This window comes from Ambystoma mexicanum, chromosome 6p (assembly GCF_040938575.1).
Source record: "Ambystoma mexicanum isolate Mex_15411 chromosome 6p, UKY_AmexF1_1, whole genome shotgun sequence".
Classification (NCBI taxonomy): Eukaryota; Metazoa; Chordata; class Amphibia; order Caudata; family Ambystomatidae; genus Ambystoma; species Ambystoma mexicanum.
This window is the reverse complement of record NC_090935.1, coordinates 511,718,883-511,737,084: the sequence shown is the minus strand read 5'-3', so window position 1 is coordinate 511,737,084 and position 18,202 is coordinate 511,718,883. Positions and strand designations below refer to the sequence as shown.

At 43.8% G+C, this 18,202-nt stretch overlaps 1 long non-coding RNA gene across 1 annotated transcript in view; it reads left to right on the top strand.

Annotated features, from left to right (window-relative positions):
- The window catches only part of LOC138510942 (uncharacterized), a 1,428,892-nt gene that overhangs the window by 943,376 nt on the left and 467,314 nt on the right, over positions 1 to 18,202 (top strand). Inside the window, exon 3 of the long non-coding RNA XR_011280485.1 lies at positions 10,524 to 10,685. This is a non-coding gene — a long non-coding RNA (uncharacterized lncRNA). The remainder of the gene's footprint in view (positions 1 to 10,523; positions 10,686 to 18,202) is intronic.

The window sequence follows — 18,202 nt, the reverse complement described above, 5'->3', positions numbered from 1 at the left end:
CATAATGGAACATTCCCAACACAATGAGCTCGCAGAGCGCCAGTTAACTGGCATTTTGGCGATAATTTAAAGTAAGCAACGGGATGCATCCATTAAAATGATAGTTTATCCACGAGGCCCACTAGCTTGATAGGCAAAATAAGTTGAGATAGGTCACTAAGCAAGGGTTGTGCAACATCAGATATAACAACAAGCTGAAAGTTTGGTGACAGAGAAGCTGCAAAGCTAGTTGTCGATTACACAAATCATTTTATTGCATATATTAAATCACGGAAAATACAGCGGTTTAACTAGATCGGCTAGGATGGCATTATCGTGCATTCTGGGTTTTATAGTTTACAATTTTAGGATGCAAAAAAAAATCAAAACCACAATGGTAGTAGTTTTGGCTTAACAGTTTGCTAGAGAGTATTACAGTTGCCATGTTAGCCTTACTGGGCAACTGGGTTGTTTTGTAATTAAACACAATAAGACATTATTACTGGAAACCTTAAAATCCAAAGATTTGAGCCAAAGTGGCAAGACGGCGGATCAGATGAAGGGGTTTAGTGCACCTGCAACAGGGATCAAATGATGAAGCCCGGGACGGGCTTAGAACCAACATCCACCTGGCGCAATGTTTTTCCCCACCGGCCAACGGGTGCAGTACAAAGATACCAACTCAGACGAAAAGAGGATATGTTAGGGTATGGGATGGTATGATTGATGTATACTAACGCACAGCTACCACCTGACTGGAGGAGTTTGGACCTGCAGCACCTTGGGTACTAGCTGCCTGGTCAACCATGCATGTCTTAAAATTCTATAGTGACCCGTCAAGGGTGAATTATAGATTACCGGGCGGGGACAACAGCTCAGGGGCAACACGTATGGCCACAATCAATATCTTTGAAGGGGAACCATTTTACAGTGAAAAAGATCTCCTGGTCACAATGAATATTAAGTCACTGTAAACTAATATACCCCAAGAGGAGGCCATAAGAGATCATCGACAGATTCCTTATTCACCAGGGTACACAACAGAGGGTACCAGCAGGGTTTATTATTGAACTCATGATTATTGCCCTACAGAAAAACTTTTTTTATATGCAGGACAATATTATTTGCAGATAAGAGGCACGGCTATGGGGGCGGCATTTGCCCCTAGCCTAGCTATTCTCTTTATGGCTGCCTTCGAGGAACAGTTTGTGCTTTCAGCCAATAACCAATTCAGACCAAAAATAAGGAAGTCGTTCCGGTACATCGACGATGTGATCTTTATATGGCAGGCAATCTTGACTCCCTTAATGCTTTTTTAACTTACCTCAATAACCAACATCCTACCATCAAATTTACCATGAAGCATGATAATACATCCATTCATTTCTTGGACCTGGATCTTAAGGCTCAACTGGGACATCTCCACTGTACGCTACATAAGAGGAATACGGACAAGAACACCACTCTTCACTTCACTAGCTTTCACCCCAGGTCGCTTAAAGAAAATCTGCCCTAGAGTCAATTTTTGAGGTTGAAAAGTAATTGTACCAAAATATCGGATTACTACCAACATGCCAAAAGATTGGCTAGCGACCTGAGGGATAGAGGCTACCCCAGAAAGTTGGTTTTGCATGCCCTGAAAAAAGCTAGGTTCACGCCTAGGAAAACCTTCTTGAACCCAAAGCCAGAAGTTTGCCACAAGAGAGGATTACATGTGTGACCACACATAGCACACAATTGTTTGCTATTAACAAAGTACTATTAAAATACTGGCCATTGGTCCACACTTGCCTGCCGGGTTCAGGCAAGCCTCTTTTTGCCTTTAAGAGATCAAGAAATCTCAAAGACCAGCTGGTGCACTCCTCCACACTAGCTCAACCTAATGTGAGCCAGAGAGTGTTGCACCCTTTGATGGCCATTTCCCCTGTGGGAACTGCTGTGCTTGCCAGTTCACCAAGAAGAAAACAAGCTTTCCCATTGAGAACAGAACATGGGAAAATCGCTTCTTATCGAACTGAAAAACTGGTAATGTAGTATATTGCATCCAATGCCCCTGTGGCCTGAGATATGTCGGCCAGACAAGTAGGCCAGTTCACACGAGAATTAATGAACATCACTCAAGAATACGATGTAAAATCCATTTGGCTCCAATGGTTTCACACTTCGTGGCTTTTTCACATTACCCAGACGATATAAAGCAGTGGGTGCTGGATGTGGTTAAAAACAGCCTTAATATGCAGCAGGCACTGCTCAATAGGGAATCCGGATGGATCTTTCATCTGCAGACACTGGACAGATCAAGAGGGCTCAATGAGGAGACTCCCACATTTCTGCTACCTCCCTAACAACATTAACAGCTGTTAGTGGGGGGGGTTTTCTTGCCTGCATTTTTGAGTCGAGTCATTGGTTGCTTCACATAGAGTATAGACAATACAGACAGCTTGGTCCCTTTGGTCATTTCCTTGGCCTTTATAAAATGCGCTTACGATGTGACAGGGTACAGTACAACTTCCTTCCACCACCGCGCAGTGCCACTAGCTTTGAAATATGGCTACCAGAGCCGCGTAGCGTCTCCCTGGCAACCTACGTCATCTGGGAGGAGACACTTTGCAGAGCTCCAGCACAGAACGCAGGCTTTCCTTCACACGAACATGTGAGTGTTCTCTCAGTGCCCCTCTATACTCCGGGAACATATTCCTTTAGGGACACACTTACTGACCTTTTGTCCCCTTTTCCAGTCCTCAGCTGTGACCCTAACAACCCGGATCATGTCCGTGGAGTGTCTGCACGCGTCAACGTGTTTCACTTGCAGTGAATTCCTTCAGCTTGATTCTCCCGAATGCCCCGCTACACTGTGCCCGTTAGCAAGGAACAACGCGGTACAAGTAAATGAGGGGATATATTACTTCTCTGTTTTTTTGTCCTTGGTTTGTACTCTTTAAGACACTTGGACTGTTACATTTAGAGGTCCTAGTTTTCAGTCTTTACCTTGACTTGTCTCCTAACAGGACACGAGGACCCTTTTTTCTCCTCCACATCTGGGAACTACGGTTCCATTTCCTTCGCTCACCGATCTGAGAGTCACAGCCCACGCATTTGCGATTAAGACCTGCCGTGTTTCCCTTTTGGGCCCGGCAGGATAAGGAGCCGTGAGTTAACCGCCATTTTATTTTTATTTTTATTTAAGTGGTCTCACAACCTGCATGAGTCACCACTCTGTAAACTTGTCCAAGCTCACTTTGGATTTTGGATCATCTAACTTTTGATGATGTAGCTTTACTCCACGGTTGCATGAAGCCCTCCTTCTAGCTCTTCTAATCATTTTCATTTTTAATTTCCTTGACTGCCTTTGTCCTAGTGTTTATTGGTTTCTAGTGCTTTTTATCTATATACACGCTACAGCACCCTCTCACATTGAGGTAGATTAGATTTTATACTACCATTAACACCCGGGGGGGAATTGACTTTAGTATAGACTGTGTAATCCGCTTTAGGTTCTATACAGCCACTAATTGTCCCAGTTTTAACTTACATTCATTACACGCACTTAGTGTTTTTCATTTATTCCTCAGGGGTCACCTTTATTTACATCTGACTCTGGTCCTGAGGAAGGCGTTACATACACCAATCAACGCCGAAACGTAGGATACACCTGCTTTTGCAATGTTCAATCAAGCGGGTGGCAGATGGCTGTTTTCTAGCTCATGCATCCACTCTACGTAGACCCCGAGTAGATTTGTTGATTACCAAGTATAATCTTGAACATTTTCTTTTGTGAGTCTGAATAATTTGTACCACCTGGCAACAAATGTAACCATTGGGTTGTATTGTTTGCATTTTCAGATACAGACCCCTTATGAATGGCCAAATAGCAGCTCAACTGTATTAAATGAATGTATGCATGTTAAATTATTTCATGCTAATATCTTAAAATGCTTTTGTTTTTGTTTTAGCATGTTGAGTCCATGTTGAATTAACAATTTGGGAATATTATTCCTTCACAAAAAACCTTTTCATTTGTTTATTTGTCAAATTGTTTATAATAAATTGTGATACAGACTGTTCTAGATTACCAAGCTGTATGTGTTTTTAATAGCGTACTTCGTACTAAGTAATCTATCGTTCTTTTGTGTGAGATTGATCAGCACACGATATGGTCCCTCGTCAGCATATATGGGTAACAAGGGTTCACTTTCTAGCAATTAAGACTAGAATTCCGATCACACACCTATTTAGGAGAGTGTTTGTAGGGGTTTGCTTACAAAGTGAGACAGGATGCAGCTAATTGGTTTGACTGCTATACCTTAAATCCTTTTCCTGTTGGGACACACACCTTTATTTACTTGTCATTTGTTCCCAGTCCCAGACAGAGCAAGGAATCTCCCTTTAGTTTATCAGGCTATGGACGTCATGCCCGCAGCAGGTTGGGGCCATAACCACGTCTGCACCAAAAGTCCTAAACTGGTCGTTTGACATTCAGTTTATTTGGGCATTGAGTTTCTTGGTTTGGGGTACTGGCTTTAGTCAGAAGGAAGTACAGGCTAGCAAAAGCACAGTGAGGACAAGTGATACAACAGGCTTCTTGCAAGTTCTTGGTTCTGGTAGTGGCTTTGGTCAGAAGGAAGTACATGCTAGCAAAAGTATTCGCCCAGGCCCTCACAATGAGGACAAATGATACAACGGGTTTCTTGCTTCCATTTCCAGAGCATGCAATTAAGCCACACGGGGAACACACAGACGGCTGCTGATATATAGTGAGTCGGATAGCAAATTCCCGCCATAAAGTTTGGAAAACGTAATAAAATGACAGACAGCAGACAAACCTACCCACTCACGTAGATGGATTCCCAATGCCCAGTCTCCTTCATAAACCAGGGCTGCTCTGCTTGTCGCTGACTTTCTCTCCCTGTCTCTCTGCAGCTCTGTGCTCGGAACCAGCCGTTACAGACACGTAACTCATTATCCATTGCACACTTGTTTGGGGGTAAAACATTGTCAAAGTTCTCCTTGCATAATCCCTCCACCACCTTGTTTGCCTTTTATTTATCCCCTTGTGGCCGTTTTGGTCTCGACTCGAGCCACGGCCTCGGTTCCGCTCTAGTCAGGAATCAGATTGCCCTGGGTCACTGTGCTACGATGATTGGCCAATTAATATTGGTTTGAATACGGCGCCCAAGACAAAACAATTTAATTTTTTTTCCTACCCTTATGTACACAAACCGATCCATACCTTTAAAAGAACGACTTTTTTTGGACAGTCGCATTAAAGCAATCATTCAATTGCAGCCTCTTTCTCTATATCAGACACTCTCTAAAGCTACTTTGGTATTGGTAATCTTCCTCCTCCCCTCACTTTCCCTGCCAGAAAAGTTTCTCTTGATTAATCTATCCAGTGGAACTCACAAATGAGTACAACTTTGAGTAAACCTAAGCCCCAGAGCCTTCTTTTAGGTTTCCATCTACACAAAGTCTGTTACTATGGGGGGTAATGTATACATTGGCAAACTCAAGATAACTAAAACAGAAATCCAACCCACTGACACTGTTGTAACAGCCATCCTTGTTCGATTGCATTTTTGTTATCAGTAGTTGCTTTTAATATCAATGCTTTGTGCCCAAAGGTACAGTGCGCTCGGCCAGGCCCCCACCTAGTTAGGCAAGTCCATCCCAGTGGGTCTGAATCTGGCACTTTGTGCACAGCACAGCAGGCCTATTCATGCTTTGATGCAGGAGATAAACAGGACGGTGGAATCCGGCGGCCGCGGCTCAGTTTGCAGGGCTGTGTGCCACAATCAGAATCAATGATCTTGTGTTGTGTGTGACAGCCTCCAGGCTCCTCCTGCAGCCTGCCCTGCTGCCACGGTCCTCCAAGGGTAGGCGAGCAGTTGCAGGATATTTTATTTTGTTTACAAAACACTGGAAGCGCGCCGGGCTGAGGCCTGCTCCCAGTGTTTTGTAAAAAAGTAACACTTCCTTCACTATCAGTTCACATGGCGCCCTGGTGTCTCGTGCAGATTCATTACCTGCAGGCCCTGATCATGCAGATCAGAGAAGGGGCCTGCAGGTAGCCCTGAGCCGGCACAAGACTGGCCCAGGCATGGGCTTTTAACCCAATCTCTTGCCCACCTCTAAAGGATTTCAGACCGGCCACGGGCCGACGGGCCAATCAAACCCTGGTGCTGCAGCCGGCTCTGCTCGTCTCCATGGCTCCTCCCCTTGCAGACATTCTTTGATCTGAGGCTCGCCTAGGTGTTGGGTTTCTCCTCCTCCAAGGTTTGTTGGACCTTTCTTCTTGTTCTGGTATTTAGAAGGGGCTTATTGTTCAGCACAGGTTGTCAAGCATGTAGAAAGTGCAGCATTACCTTGAGCCAAACACATAGTTGTATTGTCAGTACTTCTTACTCGCATGTAGGCAAATAATACCATGGGTAAAGGGAGTTTGGGAATAGGAGTCCTTCTCCCCTAAAGGGGAGTTACTCACAGTGTGGTCCTGCTTTCTCAAACCCCAGGGATGGTTTTGCTGAGTGGGGTCACCTACCTAGCCTCAAAGGGGGAGGCTCGAGCTAGATAAGAAGGGATGAAGTCTCCAGATTCATCACAGATCATTGTTGGTTTCTAGTATTGTGAGGGCTGAGGGAGTGGTTTAGCCACTACTGATCCGTGCACTCCGCCAGGGCAGTAGTCATTCATCATTTGACTTATAATCAACCCGTTTGTGCACTTTTGCAACTTGCATTCATGCCTCTGTGGTATTTAGCCTGGATTTATCATTCTGATTGCTGTTCTCTCGCACAAAAAGAAAGGCAGCAACAGAATGTCATATTATGTATGCTCACTGGCTGTGGATACTTGTAGCCGTGGTTACAAATAGGTTATTATCATTTTGAGGGTGCTGCCCTACTTTGGCCTCAGGAAATCATTATTATTGCCATTAAAAAAAAGTGTCTCAAGAATTCTTCTCCTACTACGGTGCTTGTGTGAAATAATTAAAGTTATGTATCACACACAAAGAGATATTAACTCCAAAGTGCCTTTTTGCGAGTGGTAGATGGACGCCAGAGAGTAAAAGCTCTGTGTACACCTGACGATCCCCTCTGTCTCTCAATCTGTTGTCCGGTGGAAGCATACGCAGTGGTCTATCTGGGTGGAACTACAGATTTCTTTTTACATTTTAATTTAGTTGGAACTTCACATGGGAATAATGCTGAGAAACGGGAATGTCAGTATTTAGCAGATAGTTGAGTAAAACGTGACGTGATCATTTTAATTGAATTTAAAGCTGCCATTACCTGCGAGGTTTAGAGGTGAATTATTTTGAGGGCTTTGAGGGCATGTTGAATGCCAATTCAAACGACAAAAACATTTTCAGCAGTGAGTGGAAGAGATATTAAAGCGTGGGACAGAGGGGTTTATTAGTCTCAAAGTTAAGAGTGTAACTTTCCCATGTGCACGTTTCTTTCATGAGAAGAAGCAATGCAACTTTGCAGATGAAAGGTTATATTTGTTGAAGGGATATTATGAAATAATACAGCTTTGCAGTAACAGTTTATTTTATACATAGACGAATACCACCAATGCTGGTTTTTAATGTGTTTTGAAATCTTGAATCATGGTTTTGCTGGATAAAGTCATTCTAAGAGCCTGCATGTCTGCTTGTATGAATTCATGCGACATACATCTATTTCACATTTGTTTAAGGTGAGGTGCTTTCTTTTCACATTCTAATACAAAATCTTTCAAAGATTCACCATAATATTGGTCAATGATCAATAAAACTACATTTTGACAAAAGTTATTGACTTTCATACTAATTTTGATGCCTCCTGCTGCATTGATAAATGGATATCTGAGTATAGAAGATCTCTCTTTACCTTAATTGGTCTATTAGTTTAAAGTTTAAAATGCATTAAATAAATGAAACACATTTTAGGGGAGAATTATAGAAATAGTTCTGCATAAATAGATCAAATAAACACAATGGCCTAATAACCATCTACATGACCACTAAACTCTGAGAGAGGAGAGCAACTGCCACCAATTGACAGGACAGACAGTCTCTCGCTGCATAAGTGATGCTTTTATCAGGGGCTATCCATATTCACTAATTCAAGACAGTGATTCTAATTAAATTCAGTCCTTCTTTTCTCAAATAGCTGCCTTATTGTCCAGAAGATTTCTACAGTGAGTCCACAGAGTCAGCATGTAAATTAGCAGGATAGGGCTAATTACAGACTTCATATGCTTCCCCTTAAAAGTGGGGTGTTGCGGGGAGGCCCGAGAGGGATTGAATACTTCCCTCAAAAAGAAAAAAAAGCAGTTGTATCTATGAAGCCTCTGGTACCGTCCATAGGCTACAGGAATGGTCCACAGGTTCCAGAATTATCTGCATGCATCAGCTGAGTCGCAGGCATGGCTTGAGTCCAGCTTGAACCTGGGGCTGTAGTCCAGGAGCAAGTAGAAGTCTGTGGAACCGACCAAGGCCCTTGGGCATGACCAATTGCCGTGCCCAGTGGTAGTGATTGAACAATTTGTTTCTTGGGGCTGTGCCCCATGCACAGGGGCCACTGGGCACATGATAGTCCACTGATGTTTCTTGGTCACTTACTTGGATCCACTTCTTTATATTATTGTTAATTTGTACAACACCAAACATGAAATTCTGAAGGGTGCCAAATTTTCAGTTGATACCCAGCCATTTGTGGCGAATCGCAGATATTCTCCCCTTTTCCCCAAGAATAGAGCCCCCCACCCGTAAGGCAAGTGAGGTGAGCCCACTCTGCAAAACACTCCCTAGTTGTAGAGGCAAGTGCGACCTCACTGGGAGAGGCTCCCCCTTTGAGGAGAAGGACTCCTGTTCCATTGAGGAACTCCTATAACAACAAATGTAATTGTATACATAATTGTATACATGGGACTGATAAGCCTCAGAATGTTGCATCCTTATCTTTGGCTGAAGTTAATGTAAGACAAAACCTAATGGCACCAGTAAAGGAAGATGTCTCTTTAATGCGAAAAGCATATATAAATAACTATGCCGAGGACAAAGAGGAAAGAGGAGAAGCCTGATGCGCAGGGAAAACCCTCTGACCTGATAACGCCAGCAGGAGACGGCACAGTAGTTAGTTGCGGAGCCTGTGACTTCTGGAGAGAGAGCAGGAACACAAGGGCAAGACATTGGAGAACCTGTGCATGCAGAAACAAGAAGAGTCTTGCGTCTACTGAGAGACAAGCAAGCAGCCCGGTAGTGGTGTGACCAAAAGCTGATGTGGTGGGCAGGATGCCCCAGGAACAATGCAGATACCGCCCATAGAGGAAGCAGGGGTCACTTCACACCAGCATCCATTGTAGGAAGGTGGAGTCTAATGCATACGCAAGAAAAAGCAGCAGAGAGGGACCAGTCCTGAGCGAGAGCCAAACATAACCATCAGCCCCTATCAAATCAAAAGTACCTGTGTGAGCCCCAGGGCCTGCAGGATATCGTTATATATCGGAAGAAACTCAGCCCAGTACTCAATATGAGTTATCAAATACAGAACAATCTCATTTAAGAAGCAAAACGCCTTGAAGAGAGGGGCTGAGCCAACACAGTTGATGTATGTGTCATATGTGGAGAGATACCCAAACCAGAGGTGAGAAGCCTACAAGAGAGGCACTGCCTCAATGCAGCTGGCATAAAACCAGTGAAGAAAGAGACACTCAAAGTTTGAGAAGCGATGATAATAGAAGTGTAAAAGAGGCAGAGGAAAACTCCTATCAAGTGCCTCAAGGAGAAGGCCTAGAACGAGGTTGCAACTATGTGATTTGCAAGAAAAGTTACTGTGAATGACATTTGGAAAAGAGGACTGCAAAAAGCAGGATAAAGAAAAGTGCTCTGGAGGTCAGGTGAAAGTTGATCGCAGAGACTATCAGTTCCACCAAGAGTTGGACTAATTCAAGACTATTGAATGACATGGAGGGGAGACCAGGAGAACACAATTAATTCCCTGGGCTTAAGTAAATTATCAATATTGGCATGGCGAGATAGGGTAGTTTGGATAGAGGACATCATTTCTTTTGACTTCATGACAATGGACGAGTACCTTCATTTTTTTTTTTAAAGTAGGGTAGTGTATTTCCTTTAGTGATGGGGAAAGTTCGGCATTATACTTATAATTTCATTAAAAAACCTGAATCATGTCTTCCAAGTGTCCGACCCCTTCTTCCAATCCGTCACACATGCCAGTATCTCATACAAAATTTCCATAGGAAATTTCAAGTGATGCAAATCATCCATATTGTTCTAAAATTGGTCAGGGGGTGCAACATGTCCTAAACCTGTATTCAAGGCAAAACTTCTAGCATTCCTTCAAACAGTGGCAAAGCGATTTTCGTTCATGTTTAGCATTGTCCTCCCCCATTTGGGTCTTGAAAATAAATAAATGGGGGAAATGTGAAGAAACTATCTAATAACTTAATTCTGCCTATTAAGGAAATACTTGATATTCGTCTATTGAACTGATCCTCGGTGGTCTATGCAATTAATTTATATTTACGTTTTTTTACAGCTCATGAAACAACCTGATCCCTACAAACATTGCTAAACGGCATCTCTAAGGGCAACCAAGTGACTTCAGGAGCCTTTCTTCCTCTGTGCAGCTGCTGGGATATCCCATGATCTAGTACAATGTGGATGAAATCCTACCAATCATCTTGAGTGTTCCTGATATGTAAGTCCCTTTTCGTTGTATTTTTAATACATGCCTTAGTCATTAAAAATTGAATATGCATGGGAATCGATAATAATTAGCAAGTCAGTACAGTCTTTGACTACATGGATAGAAATGATCAGTGCAATTGGATATAGCTAGACGCGCCCTGCCATTTTGTAGGTCTGGTGTCTTTATATTGATATATCCGTGATCTTCTCTTTAATACAATACATGCATGTACACATATATTAATCACTTAAAACCTATGGCCAGAAGTCAGGAAAGTACACTTTTCTAATGCATTTGGCTCCATGAGGTTATGGAACAGGTGGCGCAAAAAGGCAGGATGATCAGGGCTGAAGCATAGGAGCTGGCCAGCATCTCTGAAGAGCTATTTCCACCTGGTGACCCCTGCTCTCTGGAATGTGCATGCAGCTCTCTTTGTTAAGTCTTTAGACTTGCACAGGAGACATTGAGCTGATCTGGTATTATAAACCCAGAAGCCTTCAGCTTGACATCTTTCCTTTGTTCATATGTTTATAGTGTTTTCTATGGGAAATTTAATTATCCATTCAGTTTTTGTATCTCCATGTTTTTCCTGAGCAAACATATTTATCCAAACATGTCATAGTTAGTGTAAACCACTCTGCAGATGCCCTCTTGTATAATTAATAACTTTCTATTAAATCCAAAACATTTCGCCACTTTGTGGTTCTAGCTCCTCTCCTATACATGATCCCTAAACTGCACTGCACTGCCAGTCCTCTGTTCTGCCAGGCCCCTTTGGTTGTTGCCCTTACCAACCGTCATTGTGCCCTTGCTTCACAGCCACTCAGTTGCTTCTATATTTCTGCCAATTGTGGCCCCTGTCAGGCCCTTTTTTCAGCCTGCCTCCTTGCATACAGGACTGCAGAATGGGTAAGGCCTTAGCAGCCGCATCTCTTGATCCCTAGATGAGCCACCGCTCATAAACCAGCCTCAAATTACATCATCTGGCATTCCTTGCTCCAGACTATCTTGGCACGCCAGACAATTAGGTTGCCAGTCCCCATACTTTCCCTATAGCCACTGTCGGTCAGGGCCTGTTTGATGCTGGTGAAGGTTCCCCTACTCTTTCTCACTCGTAATCTCAATTTGGGGAATCTTTCTGCTGTTTGTTTTTAACAGGTGGGGGAGGAGGGGTAGTAGCCATCGTGCAGACACATTTCTGCACATAGTGTATTGATCTTACATGCTGTGAAATACTGGTACCTAAGCTTATGCCATCATCCAATGTAAATGCAATTTGTGTCCTCATTTACGGCCCTTCCCCACCCACGTTGAACAAGATTAAACAACCTGAAGCCTTGCTAGCATATATGCCCTGTCAAGCTGCACAGCACAATTTGGTGGATGACTTTAACTTTCACTTTGACCACCCCCTTGAAAGAGGCTCCATCGAACTATGTTGCCTTTTTCTCTCACTCATGTACATCTTTTCCCCCACCTGTTCAAAAGGCCATACAATTGACTTGCTCATCTGCTATCAGCAACTGATTTTAAAGAGAGGAGCTATAAGGTGAGCCTTGAACAGCCTGCTGGATGTCCGCCCGCTAGAATAGACATAAACCAAGCATTGGCCAAGCCAACAATGTTCTCTTTTGTGTAGGCATGGAATAGTCATTTACCAGGCACTGCCAGGCACAATCTGTTGGCTTTTGCGATGTTTAACAGGACTTCACTACAACGAGCACTTGGTTACGCAATTGTATTACACCAGTAAAGCATTTGTAACTGCACTTACTCTATTAACTCTTAAGACTTATTTGAAATAAAAAAAATGTAGGTCTATATAGCACAACGTTTTAAGTTACAGCTTGATAGAGCAAGCTCAAAGAGATTCCAAGGAGGATGAATGTTAGGTGTGTAGGGGCAGGTAGTGGGTGTGAATGGCCATTGTGATTGGCATGGGCATGTCAATGGGGGTGTTAATAACCAAACAGCACCCACAAACTGTGTGTCACTCCTCACACTCCTCCAATGCAATCGTTTTGGCTTGTAGATGGGGCATAGCTAAAAAATGTTTTAAAAAAAGGCCTTCTGGGAGACGAGGCCTTTCATGTGAGCTCCAGCATCATGAGAAGGGCTTACGAGCAGTGCAATGCAGCTGGAGGAGGGCTCGCCTCAATGAAGGTAAGGACTAGGAGGTAATGTTGCTTTCACGTTAAGAGGAATGCGCATTGTATTCTCGCTATTAGACTTGTAAAAATACCGGGTTTCCCCCCCTTTAGAATTGTCGTTCAATTTAAGCTCAACGCTGACATAGTCAATACACAAAGATTGTTTAGGAAGCGTCGGATTTTTCTCAGCTGCAAACTCAATTATCTTGTAAATGGCTTTGCTGTCGTAGCTAAATGGACCATGAAGCATTAGAATGCAAACATTTCATGCTCTAATGGGAGTGTTGCTGCTGCTTTCGCTGGGCCTCCGCTTCGAAAATAACCTGTGACTAACCCTTCCGCGGCCGCACAAGTGCACTACTTCTCCCTGAAGAGACCCGTTAAATGAAGGCGCGGGTCTCGGCTCACCAACTCCAAATGCCTGCTCATTTACGACGAATCTCTCATTACATTCAAGCTTTCACGCGCTGAGACAAAAAGCTAACTGCGAGTCGACGTGAGCACAGGAATAACTGCTGCGCATTATGTAATTTATAGGAGTCCTTTACCGTTCTTACTCCAAGGGAAGCAACAGTTTAAATTGAGCTTGTACAGCCTGTCAGATCCAGTGTAACTTGCCGTAAATCACGTTTCTATAAGCGTATTCCTACGAAGGCTCTGCTGACTGTGGCTCGAGCCAAGGCAATATTTAAGTCCAGATGCTGAATTAGGTAAACTGCACGGGGAACTGTAGTTTAACATAGCTATAATATAATATTGGTGTGCTAGGTGTCCTTTCTGTGTTCCTTTTCTGCAGTTCAGGAAGGCTATGCAGGGAACTATTGCGCACTGTATATTAAATGCTAGTATTGCCCGAGATGTCATGCGAGTTTTTTTTTTCTCAAATTCGGTAGTTGCTTGCCGACATTGCTGACACATTCATATAAACAATAACGTACATGTCCAATTGTGCATGGTAAATGGTACAATTCACCATCATGTTTTGCAATACAGTCCTGTCTGTTCAGGACTATTTGAGCAGACCATCACAGAAGCACATCTTTCCTGTTTATAAATGGGTGATATTGGCGCAGGGAATTGCACACAGAACCATATATCCGAGGACTCCAACAAGGAACATGCAAATCAAATAGGGGGATAGGAGCCCTGTTCTCTGCATGTGCTCCAGTACTCTCCGGACCTCTTGGGGCATAATCTATGCAGCAAAGTTGGAGGGCAACCCAACCTACACAATAAATTGCACTCTATGTCTAGCGCCTGATCACTGACTGAGGCTGTTCGTCTCCAAACCAGAGCCCATGCGGAGTCTCCAACTGAAATACCTGCGCCCCTCTCCGCTGTTCTTATTCTTGCTATGGACGAGACACAGGCCTGCCAAGTGCTTGTGGTGGGCCAAAGGAGTAACCAAACTATTATGTAATCCACCTGCTCCTCCAACAAATTCAAACTACTACACGCGGCGACAGGCTAGACAAACTACACATAAACACACCAAGCTTAACTAACTATAGCACTCAACAAAAACATCACCAGCATTGGACCTACCCTCAGATGGAACATGCCAGTGCATACAACCATAAAACACCAGCCACACCAAACACAAATGCACTGAAACACACCCCCAACGTACCTTCTTCATACACACAACAAACAGCCACGACAATGGACTTCCCGCTTATAGATACAACAAACCAGTGTGCACGACTATACTACCACACATGATCCACACACCCAACGTAAACACTAGTACACAACAAAGGCACTGAGTCTTACCCTTACAGTTACAACAAGCCGGGCCGGTAAAGCAACTCACACGCAAAACAACACACACAGACGCCTGTTTCTACTGGTTATGAACCTATCCTATTCTCACTAACACACCCCACCCTCTTTTTCTGCAGAGCCACGTGAGCTCTTGGAAACTGCCCCTGGGTGGTGGCGGTGCATGGTATAAATCAACATAACAAAAGCCTGATTTTTCCTAATGTTGCAAGGATGCTTGTTAGGCAGAATTACATGCGGTACCCTTTTGGAACACTACACACAATTAAGACTACAGGTGTAAGCACAATCTCACCTTTGGTACAAGCCTGTACTGTACAGTTATATGGTAGCAGTGGGTGAGCAGCCAGATTTATCTCAAGGGGATGTGAGCAGTACAAGATGTTACACAAAGGACTTGCAATCACAGTAGTTCAAACAAACACTAACTCAAGGTTTCATGGTAAAAGAACATACATGCATTTACACATTTGTTAGAAAACATTCCACTAGCAAGAAGCAGCTCAATATCACACTATAATACACTTCAGTACACAGCCAATATGTTTCTGAACAAGTTAGGCTCCCCTGAAGTGGGAGCAAAATGGCCCTTCAGTAACTTTCAAAAGGGGTAGAAAGACAAAGGTTATAAGAATCAAAATGCAATTACTTTCAGAGGCAGGGCAAATAGTTTCAGTTCACCACAAAAGGCAATTCAATTCAATAATACTGGGCCAAAGTCAATGGTTCAGTGTCTTGGTCAGGATAGCACAGTTCTGGTAGTAAACGTTTAAGTCTTTGCCAATGTTCTTAGAAGTAGTTTGCCAGAAAAAGATTTATATGTCAGATTAGGAGCAAACAAGACTCAAAGTTGGGAAAGTTTCCCAAACTTTCAACGTGACAGTAAGGATTTCCACACCGCGTTTGCACAGTACTTTATGGATGAAGAAAAGCTGCAGCTGTGGCAGTTGATCCTGGCAGTTCCTGCAGATCTCGCTGTTCCTGAGCTTCAGTCGTGGGGACAAGAAGGACGACGTCGGGAGGTTCCTGCACTGCCCATAGAAGAAGCCACAACCTTGGCTAAATGTCGGTTTTAAGGTGCGAGTGCCTTAAAGTCCACAAACTGGTATCCTTCTCACTGGCTATCCGGTTTTCAACAGCACTCTGAAGAAAATTTGACCAGTATGGAAATGGTGTCCAGGTGGCTTGCGAGTTGGTTGTTCCCACCAGCTCAAGGGAAGAAGTTGTCCTTGAAGGGCTTCTGTGTCGAGGGAGTTTCAGGCAATTCGGACCTGCAGCAGGGCTTCACCGGGCAAACGAACGGTCCAGGAGTTGCAGCAGTCATATTCCTTCAGCTCGTATTTGGTTCTTTCGTTCCAGTGATTGACTCAGCTTTCAAAGTCCAAGAGACCTGCTTTTAAACAGTTTTCTCCCATTTGTTCCAGCCTAGCTGCCACTTACCCAGCAGGGTGGCTGTCTTTGCCGAACAGTCAGCCAGCCAATCACGCCAGAGTGCATCCAGGTCTCCTCAGAGACTAAGCACATGTAGTTTCGGGCACCTCCCTCGCATCCTGTCCACCCCAGGCACTCAGATGCCAGAGGAGGGCTTCAGCATTGAAGCCCACCAAAGGCCATCGAACAAAGGGACCAAACCTGGATTGTTGCGCAGAGACAAACACTAGAAGGACCTTTCCTAAAAGAAACAGCAAAGAAAGATGACCAAAGTCTGTTTTTACAGAGGGGTCTTGGGTGCCATATTGGAAAACATGGCTGACCCGATTTTGAACTACCAGTGTTCGCGGTCTGGAAAAATCATGGTAGTTTGTTCTAAGACCACTGCCACCAGCCATTTCAAGAGTAAACGGTCACATTTGACTGTTACATAGGTGTTTAGACATAGGAGATGCTGGGAAACCCCTCCAGCACTCTATAGGAAGATAGTGTGTGCTGGGTTAATGAATTTAAAAAGACTAACAAAGTCAACTTAACTTTACATCCACTGGGGGACAGTAGTCCGTCCCAGAGAAGGTATTTAAACCTTGGGAAGTCTGAAAGACATCCCTGTGCCACTGCACTGAAGGTGCTGCGTGACACACAAGAAAAAGATGATGCCTATGGAGTTTGTCTAAAAACTCCATATCCAAGGAAACAAACACAGAAAATACATTGAAAATGAAAAGTTCAAAGTCCCAAAATGTGGCAAAGGAGCTCGAGGGCTCGAAGGTAGAGGGAATTTAGCACTTGGGTGAGAATTCTCCCTAACAATGCTACTGCCACTTTTCCTGTTCTCCCCATACACCACACCATGCAGTACTTAAATTGAAGATGCCACTTTCTGTCATTTTCAGATATGACAGGTGTCACTCCACACAACCTGCTGGTTGGGATCTCAAATGCTCACTACTTTACCATGCTCAAGTTTCAGCATGCATTATGCATACTAGCGAAGGCTTAAGCAAACCACACCAGACCATTGATCACCCCCCGGGAAGAGATATCAGACATCGGAACACCCTACATCTATAGTCCACACCGACCCTGAACCAATGCATTCTAGCACCATGAAGCTATGTTGTGGACACAAAGTCCTCTAGGTTTATGACACTACACCTTGAAAGTGACCAATAAGTATAGGTCTGAGTACTTCCAGTTCACTGGCTTTAATGCAACATTAAAGCTCTCTTATAGTTAACCTCTCTCCCCGCTAACCCCACCAACCCTCTTTTAAATTAGCCAGGGCATCTGAATGGTAGTGGTGCACATTATACATCCCAATAACATAATTGATTTTTCACTGCAGTAGCTTCTAATTCTTCTCCCAAAACGGGTTCCCCTATTAAGTGTAGTCACCTGCTTTCCATTTATACAATGTCCTATCCTCAACACCCTGGAAGATGTTAGTTACCAAACATTGGAGTAGGCAATGAGGGAAAGAGGCCATCCCCCAATTCACTTAATCAGTTTCTTTCCATGCGTCAATCGTCTCACTAGAGATTTTGTTGAGATACAAGGAATGGAACCTATTTGCATGCGAGATCCAGACTTGCTTCCAGAAGTTGAGAGCCAGGGACTTCAAGCCCCTTAAACAGCCTTGTCTTCTGAGACTCCACTGGCATCGATTCCTTTAGGATCTGGAGCTGTAAAGCTTGGTAGTATCCAAAGTTATTAGGACTGCATAACCCACCCCTTATACCTTTGTTTCAGCAATTCTTTTGTGCATGTGATTCCTATTGCCCTACCAAATATAACGTGAAAAGGACTTGTGCTTCCCTATACATTCAGATCCCGTCATAGGTGGTGGGGGTTGGAGTGCCTCAAAAATGTACAAAGGTTTAAGGCAGAATGTTCATATTCATGATCAGGCCCATGCATATCAGGGGTTGTTAAAACCATTCCAACCGTGACGGTTGAGCCCAAGCCTCTTGACTAGGTGGTGTCACCCATAACGGCTAGGTTTAAAATCTCAGATGTTTGCTGAAATTGAGCTTTGAGCGAGCTTTGATCTCATGCAGTGTAACGTTTTATTGGGCGACTACCATCAACATGGGGAGTTCCTTTCCTCCCTACTCAAGGTGTCACGCAACAAACCATTTAACATATTCCTTTCTTCAGCCC